Genomic DNA, 17,985 nt, shown 5'->3' with positions numbered 1-17,985 from the left:
TCTCGGCAGTTTGGCAGTGGCAGTGGCGAGCGACGGACACACGCTTCCACGGCTTACACGATTTCTGCACTTTTTTCTGGACACATCCGCCGTCGCCAAGTCGATCCAACAACCATGCGCTGCTTTTATCATCTACGAAACCGGCCACGCCCCCGCTCTCGGCAGTTTGGCAGTGGCAGTGGCGAGCGACGGACACACGCTTCCACGGCTTACACGATTTCTGCACTTTTTCAGGACACATCCGCCGTCGCCAAGTCGATCCAACAACCATGCGCTGCTTTTATCATCTACGAAACCAGCCACGCCCCCGCTCTCGGCAGTTTGGCAGTGGCAGTGGCGAGCGACGGACAGACGCTTCCACGGTGTACACGATTTCTGCACTTTTTTCAGGACACATCGGCCGTTGCCAAGTTGATCCAACAACCATACGCTGTTTTCATCATCTACGAAACCGGCCACGCCCCCGCTCTCGGTAGTTTGGCAGTGGCAGTGGTGAGCGACGGACGCACGCTTTCACAGCTTACACGATTTCTGCACTCTTCTCAGGTCCGCTCCTGCTTTGGCCGTCTGGTTGTCATCCAGCTTTGTTCCTGGAATTTATTGCAGGCTAAGCGGGCTGAACAACTTGGTTAAAGCAGTTATCTTTCTTCGACACCCAGGATGCATCGGCCGTCGCCAAGTTGATCTAACAACCATGCGCTGCTTTTAGCATCTACGATAACCGGCCACGCCCTCGCTCTCGGCAGTTTGGAAGTGGCAGTGGCGAGCGACGGACGCACGCTTCCACGGCTTCCACGATTTCTGCAGCTTTTTCAGGTTGGTGCACTTTTTTCTTTTAATTTTGCCCTGTGGGTCTATTCTAGCGCCACTGCTGCTGCCAAACCTGTCGCAACGTGGGTGTTGTACATAACTGTTTTCGATGACGGATGCAGAGGAAGAAGTTTGCATAGCTGGCAACAGAACAATTGATGCTCCTGAAAGCTTGGTCAAATGCAAAGACTGTCAGTACCCATATCATGTACAAGGCGGCTCCGGAGTTCCTGAGCCGGGTAAACCATTGATTGCTCGTTCTCGTAAAGCGGTCATCTGCCCTACATGCAAAACAGGGACTTCTCGTAGCGGAAAAATGCCCTCCACAGCCCAGGCTCCTGCTTTTGACATGGCTTCTGCTTTTCTGGAACTGAATCAAAAACTAGACAGCGTAATGCCGTTGAAAGATAAGGTCGATAACATTGAACAGTCCGTTCAGACAATGTCTGACCAGTTCGATGAAATTATGAAGCGTCTTGATAATTACGAAAAAGAAATCGCGCACCTGCGAAAAACAGTGGCACGGCTCGAGTGCCACGGCACGCTATGCGACGAACAACTCTCTCAGCTTAACAACGGTTTGGACGAGTTGGAATTCGGAAGCAGCAAAAAGAACATAGAAATTGGTGGTGTTGCTAAAACTGAGAATGAGAACCTCCTAGCAAAAGTGAAAGAAGTGACTCAGCAAATCAGTGTTGCAGAAATTAATGAGAGTGACACTGAGGCCTGCCACCACCTTCCCGCAAAAGCGAACAAGATACCACCCATTATTGTGCGGTTTCAACGACAACCATAAAGAGACCAATGGCTTCAAAACAGAAAGCCTTTGGCGGGGAATGGAAAAAAACACCTACCTATGTGAGAACCATACGCGAAGAACTAAACCATTACTTCTGCAAACAAAAGGTTCGGCCAAGAAAAACAATTGCCGATTTCTTTGGTGCTCAAACGGCAAGGTGCTTGTTCGCCAAAAGGAAGGTGATTCTGCTCAAATCATTCTATATGAGAGTGACCTTGTGGATGTAACATCGTAAAAAGGTTCCATTCATGTCTGTTGCACTTAATGCCCTTACAGCATAATGACAGCGAATGCATATCCTCTCCCGTACGAAATCAGTAACGGTGTTAGCTTCGAATTGAAAAGCCCGTCAGTATTTAAATGTTTTCACGTTAACGCTAGGTCAGTTAGGAATAAGCTAGATGAATTTTCTATTTTGTTAGACAGTTTCAGTTTCCCTTTTGATGTTATGACCTCTGAGACTTGGCTGACCGACAGTGACAACTTTGAATTGCCATCATTTTCAACTTTTTCCTTAAATCGAAACACCTCCCGTGGAGGCGGTGTATGCATACTTGTTAATGACCATTTTGAGTGTGAAATTTTGGACCAATTGCGTTACCTGAAGGATGATGTTGAAATCCTTTCAGTTATATCAGAAAACATTGTAATGTCCGTGGTCTACGGGCCGCCGCCTGATAACATGGACGCATTTCTTGAAACCATGGAACCTTATCTAAGTTTGGCAATGAGGAACAAGTACGATTTGATCATTGGTGGTGACTTCAACATAGATATGTTATGCACAGCAGTGAACAGCTTGAATTTTGATGTGTTACTTAGATGTTACTGTGTCACAAATTTGATTACCACAGCCCCCCCAACCCGCCATAACCCCTACTTCCCAAGTATGCATCGATCTATTTTTAACAAATGTAATTCTCGACTCATTCACTCAGGAGTTACATGCTGTGATATAAGTGATCATATGGGCATATATTTATTTGGCCAGAAGGAGGTCCCGAAACGTTACCTTGGTGTAAAAGCTATGTATCAATGTGTAACGGAAGGTTCCCTAGAAAGCTTTTGCACGGATCTTCTAGGTGTAGGCTTTTCTGACATATATAGCGAAGCTAGTGCGGACAGCGCTGATGAGTTATTCCTTGACGCCTTCACTCATGTCTGTAACGAGCACTTCATTCCAAAATTAAAGAGGTTACCTAAAATAATAAGAAAACCGTGGATATCACGTGAACTCTACACGCGTATTAAAGAAAAGCCCAAATTATATAAACTATTTCTTCTTACAAAAGGTACTCTTGTTCTTTAGCGCTTTCAGAAATGCAGAAATAAATTAAATGCTGATATGCGACACGCAAAGCACAGACATTGCGAAAACTACTTTGCAGCTGCATTAATTCCTCCTGATAAGATCTGGCGTAAGATCCGGTTACTCGGCTCTGGCGTCTCGCAGGTTACAACTCCAGATAAAATTACAAGCGATGGCATAGAATACGCGGGTAATTCTCTCGCAGAAAAAAATTTAAATCTTTTTTACGGCCGCACCGAACTCCTCAGCAGACACAACTCACATAACTATTGATGGATGCCCCTCGTCTTTGTTTGTGGAACCGGTTTGTACAAGTGAAATTTTGTCTACGTTCAGAGACCTAAAGAACAGTGCATCGTGTGATGCGGAAAATATACAGATACGTCCAGTGAAACACGTCATTGACATCATCGCTGCGCCATTGGAGCACATATCAAACTTATTTAGAAACCGCCACTTTTCCCCCGAGAATGCAGATTGCTAGAGTAGCAGTCATATATAAAAAAGGTAGCAAAATGACTTTGGGAACTATAGACATATCAATATTCTGCCCGTCTTCTCAAAAGTGTTCGAGAAGCTCATTTCTAAGCGAGTTGAAAGTTTTTTTTAAATAAACACAGTATACTTTCTGACTGCTAGTGTCATTTCAGAAAAAACCGATCAACGGAACTTTGTCTTTTACACCAGAAAGAATATATACTAAGGAACTTTGAACAAAGGAGCCACGTCCTGGGAATTTTCTTAGATTATAACAAAACCTTTGATTGCATAAATCATAGCATCTTGATTCAGAAGCTTGAATGTTATGGAATTAGAGGCGCAGCATTACTCTTAATTAAATCTTACTTCGCGCATAGAAAACAGTACGTCCAGATAAACGAATTTAAGTCAACTTTACGAACAGTTTCGTGCGGGGTACCCCAAGGGAGTATCTTAGGACCATTGCTTTTTAACCTGTACATTAATGTTATCATCTGTGTGGATAATAATGTTCGTTTCATAATCTACGCCGATGATACTAGTTTGTTTTTATTTGACGATAGCACTAGTACGTTAAGGACAAATGCAAATGTTCTCCTGGAAAAAATACATATATGGTCCGATAAAAATCTTTTGTGTGTTATTACTGCAAAGTCAAAGGCAGTACGTTTTCGTCCCAAAAATAAAAAAGCGGTGATTACGGTGAGTTATCTTATAACAGAGATCAGATTGAGTTAGTAAGGTCATTCAAATCTGTGATGTTATTGGGTGCAGGATCACTCCAGAAAGAGGCAGAAGCAGTGCGCAGAAGCACAAACATACATCAGAGTTGAGTTGAGTGGTTGTAGGCTACTGGTGGGATTATCCTTGCAGTTGCTGCCGGCAATTGCTCCCCGTAGCGACACTTAAAATGGATAAATCATATAAATCAGACACATACCTCACAACAACACATAGTCACTCCTAAGGTCACCATGTGGAGGCCAAATCCGTGTCCTGCAGGTAATTTAAAAGAAGGCGAGAAACCTCCTTCCTATCTAACTGGTTCCCGCGCGGGAAAACAATGTCCTGAAGCGAGGTATGAGGAATTCCTGTCTTCTTGAGGGACCCGAATAATACACTCCTTTCCGCGTTATACAGACTACAGCACATAAGGAAATGTTCTATGTCACCGCACACGCCACACCTTGAACATAATGGAGACAACGCCAGGCCAGTCTTCTACATCCACGCAGGGGTACGAGCAGAGCCCGTGCACAAGCGGAGCACTAAAGTTGCTTGGTTTCTTTTGAGACCCTTGGTCACACATGGCTTGTGAGGTGAGCTCCACAAGGAACTGAAGTGGCACGACACCGCTTCTCTGAAGAGTCTCCTGTCCTCTTGAGGCACTTTTCTCAATGGATTCCCAGACAGCGCTCTATGGGCGAGGCTGTCCGCCATCTCGTTGCCTATGATACCTATGTGCGAGGGCACTCATCGGAATCGTATGGAGAAGCCTTTGATATTGAGATTGGGCACAGAGCGTAGGGAGCTTAGACATAAGGCATCAGTAGGGAACCCGTGCTCTAACCTTTGAAGCGCGGATGTTGAATCTGTAAAAATGACAACAGGTTGAGGGGTACAAAATCTTAGCTTCTTTAGAGCGGCCTCAATGCCAACGCTGTCGGCCGTTATGGAGGACACGACTGCAGTGAAGCGAACCGACCAATCATACTTGAAAGAGGGAATGTGAAAAGCAGCTGCACTAGATCCTCTGACCTTGTTCACAGAGCCATCAGTAAAAATTTGAAGATGACGTACATATTCAGTCTCAAAATATTCCAGTGCGTGCGAACGCGTTGCCACCAAAGGAGAACTCCGCTTAGCACGAGCGTGAGGAATTGTCAACGAACAATCGAGGCTCGCGAAAGACAAAGGTGGTTTCAACCTCTTAGTTCGACCTCTAGCGTCAAGACCCAGATAACCAAGAGTATTAAGGGCCAAGTACGCTCGGGACTCAGCTCTCTTTCGAAGGCTCTGTAGAAGGGCTCGCCCGGCTATCGTCTGTTTGAGGCGGCCAATTTGCATCAATAACCTTTGTGAAGTGACTAGGCTAAGAGGTCTCGATACAAGCTCATAAAGTACTGCATTGTTAGGAGCAGTCTGCGGAACGCCAAGAGCCCTCCTTAGGCCCTTTCTGCACAAAACCTCAAGTCGTTCCAGCTGTGAGAGCGAGGGGGAAATTAAAGGGAGCAGGTACTTATTCGACTCGTCACTAGTGCATCATGTAGCCTGGTCATTGAAGAAGGGTGAGTTTCCCATTGCTCACTTGCAACTCGACGGATCACACTGAGACGCGGAGATAGGGATGTCACAATAGAGACCACAGCTCGTCGCCACTGTAGACGGTAGTCAATAATGACGCCGAAAAAGCGCTTGTGCTTCAATTGACGAAGGCAAGATTAATCAACGTCTAGCTTCAGCCGCGCGTACCGTCTTCCTCTACTTGGAAACATGATGAAGCCAGATTTTTCCACCGAGAGAGTCAACCCAACACGCTGAAGGTGATTTTGAACTGGAAGCAATGCCTGTCGAGCTATCAGAGCTAAACGCTTGTGTTGATATCCGCTTAATTAAATACAAATGTCGTTCGCATACATCGCCATATGATATGGATATGCCTGCAATGTTTTCGCACTGCAGCAGGAAGACCAGCCATCACAACATTAAACAGCGTCGGGGAAAGAACACTTCCTTGAGGTATACCTCGCGATACCACCCTTTCGGTGCTTATGGTACTTCCTAACCGCACTTGAATTTTACGATCACTGACAAGTGAGTGAATGAGTTGCAGAAGATAGCCCTGTACGCCTATGGCCTACAAGCTATTTAGTATTGAGCTCTGAAGGACGCTATCATAAGCCTTTGATACATCTAGGAAAATAGCTAGTTTTGAGAGGCTGAAAGGTCTTTGATGTTCATGTGGCTTATCAAGTCCAAGACGCTATCTTGCGCCCTTAAATCTGTGCGGAATCCAGTCATGCATGTTGGCAGAGCCCTTCTATCTTCGAGCCACCATGATAAATGCTTACTTGCCGGCTTCTCCATGAGCTTAGCCACACACGACGTCAGTGATACAGGACGATACGAGGCCAAGTCTGTCATTTCTTTGCCGGGCTTCAGCACTGGGACAACACAAGCCACCTTCCATGATGCAGGAATGTCGCCAGTCTCCAATACTTGGTTGAGATAGCTTAGGAGCATCTTCCGGTATTCTAGAGGTAGGTTCTGCATCATCTGGTTAGTAATGCCGTCAGGAGCTGGTGCACATCGACGCCGCGGGCAGCAGAGTGCTGCCTGTAGCTCTCGAAGTGTGAATGGGGCGTCCATAACAAATACAGGGACAAATACAGGGAGCAACTTGAAAGTGTTTCTGGTGATGTGATAGACAAAATGATTTGTGGGAAGATGGATGCTACCACGGCGGTTAAGTTGCGTAGTCATTTTCCGACTCCAGATTTAAATATCAGGAACTTTTGCGTAGCGCGCAAAAGGGCGGAGCGACAACTGTGCGGAAGAAGGACGACATATCCTTGAAGACGACCTTCAACAGGCTTAATTCTGCCATTCGACGCCATAGGAACAAGCTCTGTAGGTCGCAGTGGGCGTCCTTCTGCACTAGCTTGACTGTTTTTTCGCCGATGACGAGAATTTGGCGAGTCACTGGTAGCCTTGCTGGTGATTCTCGTCCTAGTGAGCCTTTCCAAGCGCTTGCACTGCGCAAGTAGAAACCTCTCGCATGCTTGGCAGAGGAATTTGCAGATGCATTTGTACGTGCAAGTTCAGGAATTCATCCATGTGCTCTGCCTGTAATCAGACTTGTATTGACGCACATAACATATAGAAAACGGCACACACACACGTGACAGTTCCCCGAAATACCTCATAGACGACATGCAGCTATATCTATAGATCGGTTGATTATAATTGGCCTACAGTTCAGGCGGAAGCGCGTGTCGCCACGTCGGAGACCTCGTGGAATCGATGTCGGCCAGCATGGTCGGACAGCAGTGTCGGCCAGCAGGGTCGGACAGCCATGTCGGTCAGCCGTGTCGGATGGCCGGGTCGGACAGCCGGGTCGGACAGCCGTGTCGGGCTTCCGGGCCAGACATCCGGGTGGGACCGCCTCGCGGGGCTCAAGTGGCCCTGCGCAACCGTCGATATACGAGAGCCTCCACGTGCCCGGTTTCCCTCCGGCGGGGACTGCGCTCGGGAGCCCACGGCCGCAGTCACCGGGTCGCGTCCACAGCTGGCGGCGTAGCCTTGTGGCCGCTCACCCAAACGCTCGATCGCCCCGGTTCAGGACCGCCAGCCCTCCTGTACCAGTTGTCCAGCGGAAGAGCGGGGCGAGGTAACCTCTCAGCGGGCGACAGCGTTGACTCGGGCGTGGTGGCGCGGTCGGCGATAGCTCCTATGGGCCAGACGCCCAGCGAGGAAGCTGTTTTCCGTCGAACCGCGATCCTCGCGCACTGCTCGCGCCACGGGGCCACGGGCCACACTCTCTCGCGCCACGCTTTTTGAGGCGCCACTGTCGACGCGCCCAAATCGGTGTCGATGATGATGATGGCTCTCTCGCGGGTATTTGCAAAGAGTTGGCGTCATGTTCGCCACCGCACGGCGCACTAACTTCATATGCTTATGCTGCCCACTCCCGCGTGCCATATAATATCACAAAATCACTTGGCGTAACATTCACCGAAAACATGCTGTGGGACGACCACATAGACAATGTAGCATTAAAGGCATCTAGAGCCAGAGGATATATAACGCGTTCCAAAAATTATCTCCGACAAAAGGTAAAACTCTCTCTAATCATGCATTATTTCGCTCACATCTGAACTACTGCTCATTAGTATGGGGTACTGCTGCATAAACCGGTCTGAAAAAACTAGGAACACTCGAATAACGGGCCCTCAGATTAGTTCGTAACCTGCCAAGTAGACACTCAACAAAAAACTTATGTTTCAAGAACAACATTATTAACGTTTTCAGCCTCTATGCTTATAGACTACTACGCACCTACAAACTAGAACAAAGAAGATGCATAAGTAATAGACTTAGCCTCGATTGAATTATTTCATTGCACATATCCACGCCGGCATAAACCACATTGGGTATTACCAAAAGTAGGAACAAACTACGGGCGCCAAATGGTAGCATTTCAACTTCCATCTTTACTTAACAAATTAAGTGATGAAAATATAGACGTAGGTAGCATTAGCTGCTCTAACCTTCGCAACTACTTTCTCCTTAATGCGTCCCTTTGATTGTCCAACATTTAGGCATCTGTTAACGTTTCTGCGTCTAATTGTTGTATAGGCGTATTTTGGTTGCTGTTATTGTTATTTCGCTGTTTCGTAAGCGTTTTTTGTTCTCAGTTGCTGTACTTGCCTTTCTTTTCGATCCTTTTATTTTTTTTCACACACGCAGGTGATTGTGTATTTTGCATACTTGTTTTTGTACTAATGCTTTGTTTTACTTTGTATTTGTTGTGGGGACAGAAGTGCCGTCGCATGCCACTGCTCACCTGCTTTACGGGGGGTGGGAACTTAGTCAAGCGTCAATCGCCTTTATTCCCAGCCCCTGCATCAACGTAATGTTCATGTACATATATTGTTAGTATATATATAAAATTAGAAAATATAGTATTTGAAGAGCACTCCTGACTGAAAAAACCAAAACTAAAACCAAATCGCGAGTTCTGCGTTTGGGCCATCTGGTGGAAGTCTGTCGAACTCAGTCCTACTCGGCGTTAAAAAAAATGGGATCACGGCATCGAACCGCTGCCAGCATTTCGCGGAACGATAGGTGCCAGCGGTTAAACGACTCGGCCACGGCGTGCAAATTTCCGATAAAGATACGCTCAGGTTTTTATAGATACCACGTGAACTTGCTCGACTGTGTGTAAAAAATTGCTTTTCGGAAAGTGTTACAACATGTGTAGAGAGTCGAGATAGGCATCAATCGAAAGCTGAGTCTCCGGACTACACACGCTGCCGGACGTTTACAATAGACGCCGTAGTTTTATCACAGGTGCCGTTTTGTGTCTAAAATTGAGCATAAATTTTCGTCGTTTGCATATGCTTCCATTGCTGAATCTTTAACCGCTCTGGGAACAATATTCTTGCTTGCCACAGCGTGATAACTGCATTTGGCTCATGTGGATTGTCTACCAGAACATGTCTGTCACCTGCATTGATCAATAATTGACCTGCACGTATTGTTATTCGCGAAAACCCGATCGTTCCATAGAAAACGCGCTAGCTTCGCGCCGGGGCCGCTTGGGGCGATAGTTGGTACGTGTCCAGAAAAGCTGGATATGGAGCAAGTGACGCGGCTGAGGAAGCGACATTAAGTGTGCAATGATGCACACAATAGGCACGCCTCATTTTATGCACTCATAACTTGGCGTCCAGAGTTCATCCCTGTATACACAGCACCGATGAAATTCGAAGAGCAAGTGAAAAGCGGGAGACAGTGACGTCACGTGTACAGGGAAGCACAAACTAGGCGCACCTCCATTTATACAGTGAAAATTTAGCATCCAGAGTGCATTGCAGTAGAAATTCACTATGGAATCCGAAGACTAAGTGACGCGCGGGAGGAAGGGACGTGACGTGTGCAATGACACACACACGAGGCACGCTTCGTCTCGTACATTTGGCGCCCAGAGTGCACCGCAGTAGGCACATCACCGGTGAAATCTTAAGGGCGAGGGAAGCGAGGGAGGCATTGACGAGACGTGTGCGATGAAGCGCACGCTCGGCATGCCTCATTTTGTACACTCATAAGTTGGCGCCCAGAGTGCATTGCAGTAGGCACAGCACCGATGAAATCGGAAGTGAAACACGGGAGGCAGCGACGTGACGTTTGCAATGAGGCGCACATTAGGCACAGCTCATTTTATCCCCACTCTTAGCTTGGCGTCCAGAGTGAATCGCACAAGATACAGCACCGATGAAATTCGAAGAGCAAGCGACGCGAGGGAGGCAGCGATGTTAAGTGTGCAATGACGCACACAATATGCACACCTACTTTCATGCACTAATAATTTGCCGTCCAGAGAGCGTCGCAGTAGACACATCCCCGATGAAATCCGGAGTGCAAGTGACGCGCGGCAGGCAGTGACGTGACGTCTGCAATGACGCACACAATAGCAAACGTAATTTTAAACACTCATGATTTCGCGTCCAGAGTGGAGACAGCACCGATGAATTCCGAAGAGCATGTGACGCGCGGATTGCAGCCGCGTGACGTGTGCAATCACGCACACAATAGGCAAGCCTGATATTACGCACTCATAATTTGGCGTCCAGAGTGCATCGCCGTAGATATAGCACCAATGAAATCTGAAGAGCAAGAGAGGTGCGGGAGGCAGTGAACGTGATGGTGTGATATGGCACACACAATAGGCAAGCCGCATTTTAAACACTGATGATCTCACGGCCAGCGTGTATCGCAGTAGGCACAGCATCGCTGATATCAGAAGAGAAGGTGAAACGCAGGAGGCAGCGACATGACGTGTGCAATGAACCACACAATAGGCACGCCTCATTTTATACACTCATAAGTTGGCGTCCAGAGTGCATAGTAACAGACAGCAGAACCGACGAAATCTGAAGATCAAGTGAAACGCGGGAGATAGCGATGTGAAGTGGGCAATGGCGCACAAACTAGGCACGCCTCAATTTATACACTCATAACTTCATCCCAGTAGACACAGCACCAATAAAATCCGAAGAGGAAGTGACGCTGGAAGGAACCGACGTAACGTGTGTAATGACGCACACTAGGCACGCCTCCATTTATCCACTCAAAATTTGGCATCCAGAGTGCATCGCAGTAGAATTGCACTGATCAAATCCGAAGGCCAAGTGACGCGCGGGAGGAAGTAACGTGACGTTTGCAATGACGCACCCACTTGGCACGCCTCATTTTATACACTCATAATTTGGCGTCCAAAGTGCATCGCAGTAGACACAGCACCGACAAAATCCCACGAGCAAGTGACGCGGGGGAGGCAGCGACGTTAAGCGTGGAATGACGCGCACACTAGGAACGCTTCATTTTATGCACATAATTGGTATCGAGGGTGCATCGCAGAAGACACAGCACCCATAAAATTCGAAAAGCAAGTGACGCGTGAGAGGCAGTGACGTGACGTGTGCAATGAGACACACACTAGTCACGCCTCATTTATACACTCATAATGTGGCGTCCAAAGTGCATCGCAGTAGACATTGCACCGACGAAGTACGAAGAGCAAGTGACGCGAAGGATGCGACGTTAAGTGTGCATGACGCACACAATAGGGACGCCTCATTTTATACACTCATTATTTTCGTCAAGAGTGCATCCTAGTGTATACAGCACCGATGAAATTCGAAAAGGAACTGAAACGCGGCAGGTAGCAACGTGAGGTCTGCAATGACGTGCACAATAGGGAAGCCTCAGTTTAAACTCTAATAATTTCGCGTCGAGAGGTCACTGCAGTAGCTACAGCACCCATGAAATCCGAGAAGCAAGTGACGCATGGGAAGCAGTGACGTTAAGTGTGCAATGACGTGCACAATAAGCACACCTCATTTTATTCACACATAGTTTGGCGTCCGCAGTGCATCGCAGTAGAAACGCACCGTTGAAATCCGAAGAGCAAGTGACGCGCGGTAGGCAATTACGTGAGGTGTGCAATGACGCACACATTCTCGCGCTTCGTTTTCTACACTCATAATTTGGCGCTCACAGTGCATCGCAGTACCGATGAAATCTAATGAGCAAGTGAAGAGGGGGAGGTGGCGACGTTACTGTGCAATGAAGAACACAATAGGCACCCCTCATTTTATACAATCCAAGTTTGCCGTCCAGAGTGTATTGCAGTAGACAAAGCACCGATAAAATTGAAAGAGCAAGTGACGCGCGGAAGGTAAGGGCGTGGCGTGTGCAATGACATACAAACCACGCACTACCGCACACACACTCATAATTTGGCGTCCGGAATGCAAATCAGTAGGCACAGCACACCTAAAATCCAAAGTGCAAGTTACGCGCGGGTCGAAAGCGACGTGGCGTGTCTAATGACGAACAAACGAGGAACGCCTCATTTTAAACACTCATGATTTCGCGTCCAGGGTGCATTGTAGTAGGTAAAGCACCTATGAAATCCTAAGACCAAGTGATGCGCGGAAGGCAGCGACGTGACGTGTGCAGTAACGCGCACATGTCAGACAACTGATTTTATACACTCCTAATCTGGCGTCCAGAGTGCATTTCAGCAGACACAGCACCAACGAAATCCGAAGAGCAGGGGAAACGTGCTAGTTACCGACGTGACGTCTGCAATGACGCGCACAACCGCAAGCATTATTTTATACACTCATAATTTATATCAGAGTTCATTACCGCACCGATGAAATCAGACGGGCAAGTGACGCGAGGGAGGTACCGACCTTTAAGTGTGCAATGACGCGCACAATAGGCACGCCTCATTTTATGCCTGCTTAACTTGGCATCCACAGTGCATCACAATAGAAATGCACCGAGGAAATCCGAAGAGCAAGTGAGGCGGGAGAGGCAATGAGGTCACGTGTGCAATGACACTCATGATTCCGCATCCACAGCACATTGGTGTAGACAAAGCACCGATGAAATCAGAAGAGCAAGTGACGCGCGGGTGGCGGCCACGAGAAGTGTGCAGTTACACACACACTAGGCATACCTCATTAGTACATTAATGGTTTTGCGTCCGCCGTAAATTGCACTAGACACAGCACCGATGAAATCCGAAGGAGCAGGAGGAACTTTATTAGTGCAGAAACCATTCCGCGGTTTATTCCTGGGTGGTTCTCTCTGATAGGGCTCCACTGGCGATCGCGACTTGCCGGGCCTGGTCGAGGGTCGCCAGTTCACTTCCAAGGTCCAGTTTGGAGAGTCTCGCCTCCCAAGACCACGTAGTGAGTTTGTGTGTTTTGACTCGTGTCGAAATTGCGTCGCCCGGACGGTCGGTACATTCGTGTGTTATGTGCGCGAGTGTCGCTGTGTGTTTGCTACACCGGGGGCATGTCCGGGACGTATAACTGTCTGGGGAGATTGCGTGTAGACGAGACAAGTGTGGATATGTGTTAGTTTGCAAGCGGCGCCAGTCCGTTCATCATCATCACCATCATCATCAGCCTGGTTACGCCCACTGCAGGGCAAAGGCCTCTCCCATACTTCTCCAGCAATCCCGGTCGTGTACTAATTGTGGCCATGTCGTTCCTGCAAACTTCTTAATCTCATCCGCCCACATAACTTTCTGCCGCGCCCTGCTACGCTTTCCTTCCCTTGGAATCCAGTCCGTAACCCTTAAGGACCATCGGTTATTTTCCCTCCTCATTACATGTCCTGCCCATGCCCCCCCTCATTTCCTTTTCTTGATTTCAACTAAGATGTCATTCACTCGCGTTATTTCCCTCACACAATCTGCTCTTTTCTTATCCCTTAACGTTACACCTATCATTCTTCTTTCCATGGCTCGTTGCGTCGTCCTCAATTTAAGTAGAACCCTTTTCGTAAGCCTCCAGGTTTCTGACCCATAGGTGAGTACGGGTAAGACACAGCTATTCCCATAGGTGAGTACGGGTAAGACACAGCTATTATACACTTTTCGTTTGAGGGATAACGGCAACCTGCTGTTCATGATCTGAGAATGCCTGGCAAACGCAACCCAGCCCATTCTTATTCTTCTGATTATTTCCGTCTCATGATCCAGATCCGCCGTCACTACCTGCCCTGCCAGTCCCTTGCCTGGGGTTTGAGAGCTTTGTATGGGGGCGCGTATTGCGTTCTTCCGAGACGTTGGTCCTGGAGTATTTGTTGACCTGTCATTAATAACTGGTGGGTGGCTCGTCGGTATTTCGGAGGCTGAAGAACGGTGGGGTCTGCCGCTCGGCTAGTGAGACCTCGAGCTGCGCAGTCCGCCTCTTCGTTGCCCCGTAGGCTTTCGTGCCCGGGGCACCAGACGCGGGCGGACCTTCCCTTGCTCTCGGCGTCTCGAAGTGCGAGAGCGATCGCTGCTGCTTCTGCGGCTGCGCTTCATGTGGCGCGGATGGAGGCAGAGGCTACCAGGTTCCCCTGATTGACAACGGCGAGTGTGTATTTGGGCCCCCAAGGTGGCGACGAGGGATACGGGTTAGCGTCCGTGTAGTATGTATCTGGGTCTTTGAAACAGCGTTTGTGCAACATGCGGGCACGCGCTGCTCTTCTCTCTCGATTGTGGGTGGGGTGCATGTTCTTGGGGATAGGGTCTACTACAATGTTCTCTGTAATGTGATTAGGCAAGAGTTGTGTTTCTTCTTTGCAGTACTAAGGTGTCAGCGGGTACCGTAGCCGTTGAAGAAGGTGTCTTCCCTGTTGAGTCTTGTTGAGGCGCTCCCTCTGCGCTGTGAGACCTCGAACTTGGCACTTGCTAGCTCCTCAAATGTGTTGTATACTCCTAGCGCTAGTAATTTTCTTGCGCTTTTGCTTGACGTTAGCTGTAAGGCCGTTTTGCACGCCTTTCTTATGAGAGTATCCATGCGCTCTGTCTCACTTTTGCACTTGACTTGATACGGGAGTGCGTGCGTGACACGGCTGATGACGAGGGCTTGTATCAGTCTTAAGATACCGACCTCTGTGAAACCATCTTCGCTGCGTGCTACTCTGGCGATGAGTGATTCGGTGCTTCTTATTACGTGATTTAATTTCTCTGGGGCTACCTTTATGCCGTTGTTCTCCTGGACGTGCAAACCTAGTAAGCGTGCGATCGGGACGCGCTTTATAGGTTGCCCGAAAATATCGATACGTATTGGCGGGGCTCGATGTTCCTTAGTTTGCTTGGGCCGCACATGAAAGTACTGAAACTTGTGTGGGGCACAGCTCATTGCTGCTGTGGTTAGGTATGACTGAATGTGTCCGATAGCTGTGAGTAATGTGTTTTGTCTGTCGCCGTATGAACACTTGTTTGCCCATAGGTTGATATCGTCGGCATAGAAGGCACATCCGAGTTTTGGGATGTTTTCCAGTTGTAAAGCAAGTTTTCTAAGTCCGATGTTGAAGAAAAAAGGAGATATTATTGATCCTTGTGGAGTACCCTTCTGCGGTAGATCGCATATGTCTGATTGCAGGCCTGCTATGCCGATGCGGGCTTTGCGGTGGCTGAGAAAAGCCACGGTATAATGGTATACTCGCTCACGGCATCCTATGGCGGCGAGGCCATCTAGGATGGTTTCGTGTGCTATATTATCAAATGCTTTTTCCACGTCGAGGGCTATTAGTACGTTGTTATTGCTGCCCGGGTGTCGGTTGAGGACATCTTCCTTAAGCAGGAGGAAGACAGCCTGTGCTGACATGCCTTTCCGAAATCCGTACATGGAATTCGGGTCTAGTCCATGTTCTTCCATGTGTTGTTCCATTCGAGTGAGTACAATTCGTTCAAGAAGCTTGCCCAGGTAAGACGTGAGCGAGATCGGTCGTAATGAATCGAGCCTGCGCGTTTTTCCAGGTTTGGATATAAGGACTATGTGAGCTGTAGTCCATTCCTCGGGTAATGTTCCGCCCGGTTTCCATGTTTCTTCTTTCAGCTGCTTTGTAAAGGCTCGCAAGGTTTCATCACTTAGGTTTCTCAAGATGGCGTTGGTGATCCCGTCGGGACCCGGTGCCGTGTTTTTCTTGAAGCTCTGTGCTGCCGCCTGTACCTCCGCATACGTGATGGGTGCGTCAAGTATCTCGTTCTGAGGTCCCGGATATTGAGGGTATGGTTTCGGATGCCCGGTACGGATTCCCGTGTATGTTTGCTGTAGTTCCCGTAAGAGTTCATCCTGGGTTCCCGGATATTCGCCAACGAGTTTTTGTAGGGTTGTGTTTGTTTCTGTTTTCGTATTTGAAGTATCGATGATGCTGCTGAGTATGTTCCACGTCTTTTTGGTGCTTAGCGTGCCTTTAAGCGCATCACAGAACGTACGCCAATTGTCCCTGTGAACCTTCAGGGCATAATTGCTGCCTGTTTGTTGACGTTTGATATCCTAAGTCTAAGTTTGCGATTTAGCTTCTTGAATTAAGAAGGAACAGCGCCAACTAAGACGATCACAAGTGGGGAGAACGACACAGGACAAGCGCCATCCTGCGTCGTTCTCCCCACTTGTGATCGTCTTAGTTGGCGCTGTTCCTTCCAAATTCAAGTATGCACCATCTAGCCCAAATGAATGTTGTCCAGATTTAGCTTCTGTTTGCGCCTTCTTTTTGTGATGCCTCTGCATGCTTCTCAAAGTGTATTAGATGGTTGTCGATTGCCGGCATGTCGGTATCAGTTTGGTACACTTTAGTGTTGACGTCATATAGTTCTTTGACGCGTTGGGCCCACTCCTTGATCGTGGTTAAGCAGCCTTGATGTTCCGAGAAGGGCGGACTTGTATGCAAATCGAGCTGTTGCCTCTCGCTAAACTTAGGGCAATTTGTAATTTTGGCCTTCCCTAGGGGTAGGCGTAGTTTGGCCGAGGCACTGGTGATTTTGATACTGTAGTGATCACTGCCTAGCGAGTCGTCTAGGACCCTTCAGCTTGTTCCCACGGTATCGTTGGTGATGGTGAGGTCAGGGGTCGTGGCCCTGCTTGCGCTGTTTCCTATTCGAGTAGGCGTACCTGGTACAGTAATTAGTGTATATTCGTGGCGCTCTATGGTTTCTAGGAGCTTGGTGCCCTTGGCGTCTGCTTTCGAGTAGCCCCACGTGTTGTGCTTTGCATTGAAATCTCCAGTTATAATTAGGTGATCGCGGTGTTCCAGCATTCCCTGTAGGTGACGGAACAATGACGCGATGTCAGCCTTTCTGTCGCGGGGGGGAGGGCGGAAAGTATACGTAGCATACAACGTCTTTAGGTCTCCCCTTCTTGACAGGCCATATCGTGGTGATGAGATGTGGGATTTCCTCACAGGGGAGCACTGTAAAGGTTGTTGCCAAATCTTTGCGGACGAGCGTGGCCACCCTACGGTAGCTGGGGTCGTACTGTACTTTATACCCATAATTGGCTTCGGTTGCTATCTCGCCTCTTGCAGGCGTATAATATCCGGGGGTACTAGCGCCGCCTGTACGTATAGCGAAAGGGATGCGTGCTTGCTTTTAATGTACCTACAGTTCAAAGATCAGATCGTGATGCTTTCGGTTTCCATTTGAGGATTACGGGTCATGATAGGACATAGACGGGATTGTGCTGTCTGTGTCGGAAGTTAGCATGCTACCGTCATCTGTCTGAGAGCGTATTTTACTACTTTTTCGTTTACGCTTGGGTTCCTTGGTTAGGGATTCGTTAACGTATTTCTTTAATTCTTGGAATTCCGCAAAATACTGTTGAAATTATTGCTGTATTTGTTGTATGATTTGCTGTTGTGATGGTTACAGTGCTTGTTGCAATCGGTCCTGGGTTACCAGGTTGCTCTCAGACGATGAGTGCGCCTGAGGCTGCTTTGGCTGTGTCGTTTGGGGGGAGGGGGGCCGCTGTGTGCCGGATGTCCGGTGAGAGTGCTTAGCTGTGGTAATTTA

The sequence above is a fragment of the Dermacentor variabilis genome, chromosome 9 (assembly GCF_050947875.1).
Source record: "Dermacentor variabilis isolate Ectoservices chromosome 9, ASM5094787v1, whole genome shotgun sequence".
Classification (NCBI taxonomy): Eukaryota; Metazoa; Arthropoda; class Arachnida; order Ixodida; family Ixodidae; genus Dermacentor; species Dermacentor variabilis.
This window is presented reverse-complemented; position numbering follows the sequence as displayed.